Source organism: Microtus ochrogaster, chromosome 5 (assembly GCF_000317375.1).
Source record: "Microtus ochrogaster isolate Prairie Vole_2 chromosome 5, MicOch1.0, whole genome shotgun sequence".
In the NCBI taxonomy this organism is placed as follows: domain Eukaryota; kingdom Metazoa; phylum Chordata; class Mammalia; order Rodentia; family Cricetidae; genus Microtus; species Microtus ochrogaster.
In genome coordinates this window covers 59,490,076-59,497,689 of record NC_022012.1, presented here as the reverse complement: position 1 = coordinate 59,497,689, position 7,614 = coordinate 59,490,076, and the positions used below count along the sequence as shown (strand labels likewise).

The window sequence follows — 7,614 nt, the reverse complement described above, 5'->3', positions numbered from 1 at the left end:
CTGGTCTCGAACTCACAGAGATCCGCCTGTCTCTGCCTCCCGAGTGCTGGGATTAAAGGCGTGCGCCACCATCGCCTGGCTTAAAAAATTCTTGAGACTTATTTTATTCCCCGTTATGTATTCTTTCTTGGAGAATGTAGTTGAAAAAAAAAATGCATGTTCTGTAACAGCTGAGTGTTCAGGTCCTCTAGACGTCAGGTACATTAGCAAGTAGATAGTGTTTAAGTCTTCCCTTTATGTGCTGCCCTTAAACTCTGTGGTAGATGACCTTGAAATTTTGATCCCCAGGGAATGAACTAAGGTGGTCAGGCTCACTGAGCTATCCTCCCTCCCCCTCCTCTTATCTCTAAATCAGCAAAATGTTTATGTCTCCAATAAGAAGTGTTTTCCATTATACTTAGCTATACTTTTATATGTAAAACTAGTTTAGAACTCAGTCAGCCTGCCAGTTTCACAGGACAGCAATTCTTAATAACTTCTGTTGAACTCAAACACAGTTTGTCCTTCCATGGAGTGTGGGCCAGGCCTTTAGGTTTACTCAGAAACATTTCCAGGTTCTTTATTTATTTTTGCTTTTCTTCCATGTTTGTTTGCTTTGGATGCGTTGGGGGAGGGAGTTCTGAGTATGTAGCCCAGGATGAATGACTTTGTGTAGCTTAGCCTGTCGTCTACTGATGGGCATTTTATATCACCCTGCCGCAGCTTCCATTGCTGGGATGTAGGCTGTATACTTGGTAAAACTTGAATTGATTTCTTTGTAGGAAGAGGGCAAGTGGCACGAGTATCAGGATGCTGTAGCTCTTTGAACGCTACACAACTCTCTCTTTATCCCCTAATTGTTTTCCCAGCTCTCCAGCAAAGTCATAGTGCAGTGGTCTCCTCCTATCCAGTTTCTCTTTGCTTGGTTTTGTTTGCCCATGATCACACGTAGTCTGAAAAGATCAAATGGAAATTCCAACAATAAACAAGTCATGGTTTTAAATTGCACTTCTGAGTAACAAGGTGAAAAATCTTGGCAACCATCCTCTCTCTCCAGCCTTCGATGCTCCCTTCCAAAGTTATTCTGTGTAAGTCCTGGCGGACCTGGAACTCATAGAGATCCACTTCCCCTTGTGCTTCAGTATTGGAATTAAAGGCATATGTCCCCGAGCCCAGTTGTTCCTGTCTTTTATTTAATTTTTCTATCAGTCACTTATAGCTGCCTTGGTGATAAGATTGAATGTTGTACTATAACATTTCTTGTGTTCAGTTTTATTTAATAATGACCGTAAGGTTCAAGAGTGTGCTAGAATAGAGAAAAGGTGAGAGTTGTTTAGTTACTAAGAGAAAAACAACAGTAAGAATAAAAAATTTAAAGGCAGATTTGTTGGCAATTCAGACTAAGAGTTATAGCCAGAGTGCAAGAGACATTGTTGTAGGGTTTGTGTCCACTGTGGTCGAACATGGTAGATGAGTGAAAGACTACTACTTTTCTCAAATTACAGGGGACAGGTTTTATGAAATTCAAGTTTGCAGATTCAGAACAGTTCATGAATTATACAGAAAAACGAAACAGGGCTTGAGATGTAGCTTAGTGATAGAATGTTTGCCTAGCATGTGAGAGCCTGTATTCCCATCCTAGCATGGGTGTGGGCTGGAGTAGATGAGGACATAAAGCAAAGTGACATAGCAAGTCCTTAGGCCTATGTTGATCAAACACTGATAGAGGATTTTCTGAAACTAGGCAAAGAAAATTAATGGAATTAACAATAGCTGGGTTATCATGAGGGAGAGAATCTTATGCATTTTGTGGCTATAGAAAAGTCTAATTTTATGTTATTCTCATGGTTATGTTCAGAGGCTTAATCTTCAAGTACTGCTCTGCTTTCTTTACTAAAAGGTAAACATTTGCATAATTGTGTTAATTTGTGGATGCCTCAGCTGGGTGATTTGGGAGGCTCCATGAGACAGTTGTAGGGCCTGATTTGGATGCTCTGATTCCAGGTTAGCTTCATGCTGGAGTCCGCCTGGCAGGCCTGCTCCCTCTCCATGTAGTCTTGAGGTATCTTTGGGTGATTAGCATGGCAACAGTGGGCTTAAACTTAAATGGGGAGCCAGGGACTCCACAGAAACTGCCTTTGGAGAATTTGAGAGTGACCGAGCACAATCTCAGACTGCTATTCTTTTTTAAGGTTTCTGTTGCTTTTTTTATTATCCCCCCCCCCCCCCCCATACCAGGATCTTGCTATGTATATAACCCTGCTGGCCAGATATTTACTGCATAGCCTAGACTGGTTTGAACTCAGGACAATCCTTTTGCCTCAACTCATCCTGACTTCTGGATTATAGTTTTGTGTCAATTGTACCTAGACCACCTTTATTTTGGGGTTTTGAGGTTTTGTTTTGTTATTTTTGTTTTTTTCGGGGGGTGGGTTTCAAGACAGGTTTCTCTCTGTTTCTTGACTGTCCTGAAACTTGCTCTGTAGAGCAGCAGGCTGGCCTCAAACTCACAGAGATCTTCCTGCCTCTGCTTCCTGAATGCTAGCATTAAAGGTGTGCACCACCACCACCCAGCCATTTCTTTATTTATGTATCTATCACTGAGTTACAGACATACACCTATATATACATAAGGTATATATGCATTCTTATATAAATAATATTCACACTTATGTAATTGTTGTGCCTTTTTTAACTTAATTGTTGTCCCCCCCCCCCCTTTTTTTTGAGATGGGGTCTTGCTACATAGCTGTGACCAGCCTGAAACTTAGAGATCCACTGTCTTCACTTCCTGCGTTAAGGAATATAGCCGGGATTGAAGGTGTGTGCTACCATACCTGGTAGCGTTTATAATAAACAGCAAGCCAGATCCAGCTGCATCATAGTTTCCCACACCTGGCCTGTTGTGTGCTTGGTGGAATGTCTAAATCTTGTGTGAGCAAATTCAGCTTCACTGTCCAAATTGATATCTGAAAACATTTCATCAGATTTTATGTTTTCCTTTTTTTAGATATCATCCTCTTACAATTATTTGATTTAATTTTGTCCTCTGATTGTCACATGGGACTTGCAGTTACAGTACTTCATACCAAGGTTGAATATTTCTTTGGTTGTATAAAAATTGTTTATTCAAGGTCAAAATTACCAGTTGTGTTCAGACCTGGCGCTAGATAGTTATAGTAGCTTTAGTTGTAAACTTAGCTTGGTCTATCTGGGAAGAGGGAACCTTAACTGAAGGATTGTCTCCATCAGATTAGCTTGTGAGCATGTTTTTGGGACATTTTCTTAATTGCTAATTGATGGAGGAGAGGTCAGCCCACTGTGGTGGTACCATCAGGATGCAGGTGGGCCTGTATTGAATCAGAGAGCAAGCCGAGCAAGCCATAAAAAGTACTCTAGTAAGCAGTATTCCTCCTTGGTTTCTGCTTCAGTTCTTGCCTTCAGAGTTCTGTCTTGAATTTCTATCTTGCCTTCCCTCAATGGTGAACTATAACTTATAAGCCAAATAAATCATTTTCTTTCTCGAGTTGCTTTTGTTGATGTCTATCAAAGCAACAGAAAGCTAATTACAAACTTTTAAATTTAATTTTATTTGTAAGTGTGTGTGTGTTTGTGTCTGTCTGTCTGTCTGTCTATGTCTGACTGCCTGTGGTAGAGGGGTCTTGTCTGCCTGTGGTGGCGATGTATGTGCACATGAGTTCAGGTGCCTGTGAAGGCCGGAAGCATTGTGTTCTCTATGGTTGCAGTTTCAGGTGCTTTTGAACGGCCACATGTAGGTGTTGGGAACCACACCTGCACTGATCGCCAAGCCATTTCTTCAGCCTCCAGCATCTGTATTCTATGATGGATTCTCTCTATTCTGGAGAGTAATCTTTGGTTGAATTCTTTAGATTGAACATGTCCTACTAAAATAATTTATTTTATCTTTATTTTTTGAGATTATAGTATAATCACATCATTTCTCCTTCTGTTTCCTCCCTCCAAACCATCCCCTGTACTGACTGCCCTTACCCTCTTTCAGGTTCAACTAAAATAGTTCCTACCTATGATTAAAATTATATATGTGTGTTAACATAAATGTGATGGGGGGTGCTCAGAGACCAGAAGAGGATGTTGGATCCTCTTGAGTAACGTGGTTATGAGCCAGCTGATGTGGGCGCTGGGAACCAATCTCTTTAGCCCCTTTTTGCTATTTTTGTTGCATCTTCATTTACTATTATCGCCTCTCTGTTTTTCTTCTTACATCACTGTTATTTTGGTGGAGAATATAGAAGAAAAAAAGTATTGAGCCAAAGAGATGGCTTTAGTGTTAAGAGTGTTTGCCTGTTATGCACAGGGTCCTGGGTTTGATTCCTACCAATGGAAGAAACTTTGTTTCTAATTTAAGATAGTAACAAAACAACCAGTGTTACTCATAACAGTGTGGTGGCATGTAAATACTCAAGGATCTTTGAGGATTTGAACTTTCTGCTTGCTATGCATGACGCGCTGTTTATATCCCCGGCACCACTTAGACAGGGCACGTTGCTGCATATCTGTAATCCCAGCACTGTGCAGGTGGAGATGGCAGCTTTTCTCTCCTACTTTATTAAAGGTTGTGATGCTGTGAATACAACATCACAGTTGATGGAACCTTCGACACTTGAATGTAGAAGTGTTGGTTGGATTTCTCCACTTTCCATTTTGTTTGTTTGGGTTTTTTTTGTTTTGTTTTGTTTTTTTCTTTTTTCTTTTCTTTTTTTTCCCCCACAGTCAGGGCTTCTGTAGAGCGGGGACTGTCCTGGAACTAGCTCTTATAGACCAGACTGGCCTCAAACTCACAGACCTACCTGCCTCTGCCTCCTGAGTCCTGGGATTGAAGATGTGTGCCACCACCGCCTGGCTCTCTGCTTTTCTAAATCCTCTTTTTTTTTTTTTTCATGTGTTTGTTTGTTTGTTGAAATGAGCTAAGTCTGGCCTATTCTGAAGAAATTCTCTCAGGGGATATACATAAAATTATTTAAAATTTTTTTCTAAGGAGAATATGTCCTTTATTTGAGAGGTTAATATCTAACCAGTTCTGTAGTTCTTATTTGTATATTTGTCTATGTGTATTGTGCCTGCATGTGGCTATATGCTCCTGTGTGTGCATGAGGAGATCTGAAAAGGGTATTGGGGGGTCTCCCTATCACTATTTACCTACTCCTTTTGAGGATAGGTCTCGGCCTGAACTTGGGGTTTGCATTTTCTCAGCTGTTTTTGAACAACAAGCCCCAACAATACTCCAGTGTCTGTCCACATTGTTACATGGATGCTGAGGTCAAAATCTGGTCTTCACGATTGTTCAGCCAGTACAGTTTTACCCACGGGGTCTTCCCTCCCTCTAGCCACTGGTTTTTTAAACATGGAGCATTTATTGTTTGAGTCTTGACTAACATTCTCAATAGTGACTGAGTGCTGCCATGTTGTCCTCTTAGTTTGGGTAGTTCATTCACAAAACAGTATGGAACAAGAGTTTGTGATGTCCAGTATATAATTTTGGCTCTCATTTGACTGGCACTCTAGGTTAGTTTGGCTTTTCACTTTGGTGCCCCAGTTACACTTTTCTTTGTACTTGCTAAGTGTCCCAGTTTAGTTTTTGTTGCTGTTATAAAATACCATGATAAAAGTGACTCAGGAGAAGAAAAGGTTTAATTTAGCTCACAAAATTAGTTTACCATTGCTTGAATGAAGTCAGGAAAGCAGGAGATCGAAACACCTGGTCATTCCTAGTTAAGGGCCGAGAGAAAACGAAAGAATCATGCATATGCTCAGTTCCTTTTTTTCTTCAGAGACAGGGTTTGGAGCCTGTCCTGGAACTAGTTCTTTAGACCAGGCTGACCTTGAACTCAGAGATCCTCCTGCCTCTGCCTCCCAAGTGCTGAGATTAAAGGCGTGAGCTACCACACAGGATCCCAAAACACAGGGATCTAGAGTGGATGAGTCCTCCCCAGCTCAGTTAGTACAATCAAGAAAATTCTCCACAGATATGTCCATGGGCCAGTTAATCTAGGCAACCCCACAAGAAACTGTATCCCCACAAGATTCTAGAGTCTGTTAGCTTAGGAACTAAAACTAGCCTTCACAGTAAGGTAGTAAATTTGCCACAGGCCAACTTCTAAAGAAGGCAGCATACTGTGAATGTCTAGTTGCAGTGCTTCCAAATTCTGATGCCCTTTGTTGACCAAAAGGGAAGCTGTTTTAATTATAGACTTCTATATCACATAGATTGTAAAAATTCTGGTCTCTTAGTAATTGAGGGTTTGTGTTTGAGAATGCTCTACCTAGTGTCTTTGTAGTGACGTTAAAGGTTTCACAGACTTCATCATTTGTCTTTGTTGACTTTTTGGGAGTGGGATGGGGTCTTTACTATGTATCTAAGGCTGTTTTCAAATTCTGTGTAGCCCAGGCTGGCCATGAACTTGTGATCCTGCTTCAACCTCCCAAGTACTGGGTTGACTGATAGGCACCACCATGACAAGCTCTAGATGAATTTCTCAGTGCTAGAGGCTGGACAGTGAAGTCAGGGTATCCAGATTCTTACCTGGTAACGTTTTCTTTCTCACACATGGCAACTTGTAACTATATCTTCCCATGGAGGAAGGGTAAACCAACTTCCATGGGTCTCTTTTTTAGGATTTATCCCATCGCTGTGGATTCTGCCCCATATCTCCCATATTTCCTACTCTTAGCACTATTATCTTAGGGGTGCGATTTTTTTTTTTAATCTGAATTCGGAACAGTCCTCATAATAATCCTTTAAGAGGTCCTGTCTTTCTAAGGCTTGACTTAAGAAAATATAACTTTCCCTTTTTCTTTTCTGTCTTTTTCTTTTGCGTGTTGGCCAGAGAGTAAAGCATGCTTTTTCTAGAACTTTATACTTTCTTATTGTTTCTCCAAAGCCCACCTCCCACTATTTGACTGCTTTTTTGCCATGTGGCTGTCCTACCTGCTGACTTAACTTTTCCCTTCCTGTCTCCATTTTTCTTCTCTGGGAAGATGCCAAGATTTTCAGGTTGTCTGCCTTAAAAAAAAAAAAAAAAAAAACAACTAATAAATTTATCCTTAACTTTAAGAAAAAAAAATCTGAATTTTTGAGAGATGGATGTTTAGCCTTTTGGCATTGTAACCTACAGAGGTCATGATTGAGAATCATGAAATTAAGTAGAAAATAATCTCATAATATTTTTAGTAAGTTTGCAATTTCGTGCTGGGCTGCATTCATGGCTATTCATTGGCTGCAGCCAATGGTTAGATACACTTTATATTTTCACTTTATTTATTTATGTTTTATGGTTCTAGAGATTGAAGCCAGTGTCTGTAGCATGGTGGACAAGTACTCTATCACTGAGCTTTTGCTTCCCCAAAATAGGATAGGATATATGTTGTCCTCGGTAATTCAAGGGGCAAGTCCAGATCAAAGGGTAGGTCATCACTAGTTACATTTTTCTTTTTCCTACCCTTTGGGTCAGTCTGACTTCTTGTAACATTAAGACCCTGAACTTAATCTTTTTTTTTTTTTTTAAATATTTATTTATTTGTTATGTATACAATATTCTGTCTGTGTGTATGTCTGCAGGCCAGAAAAGGGCACCAGACCTCATTACAGGTGGTTGT

At 40.3% G+C, this 7,614-nt stretch overlaps 1 protein-coding gene across 2 annotated transcripts in view; it reads left to right on the top strand.

The window, feature by feature from the left end:
- Positions 1-7,614, top strand: part of Senp6 (SUMO specific peptidase 6) — an 87,147-nt gene that overhangs the window by 6,467 nt on the left and 73,066 nt on the right. The window lies entirely within an intron of this gene.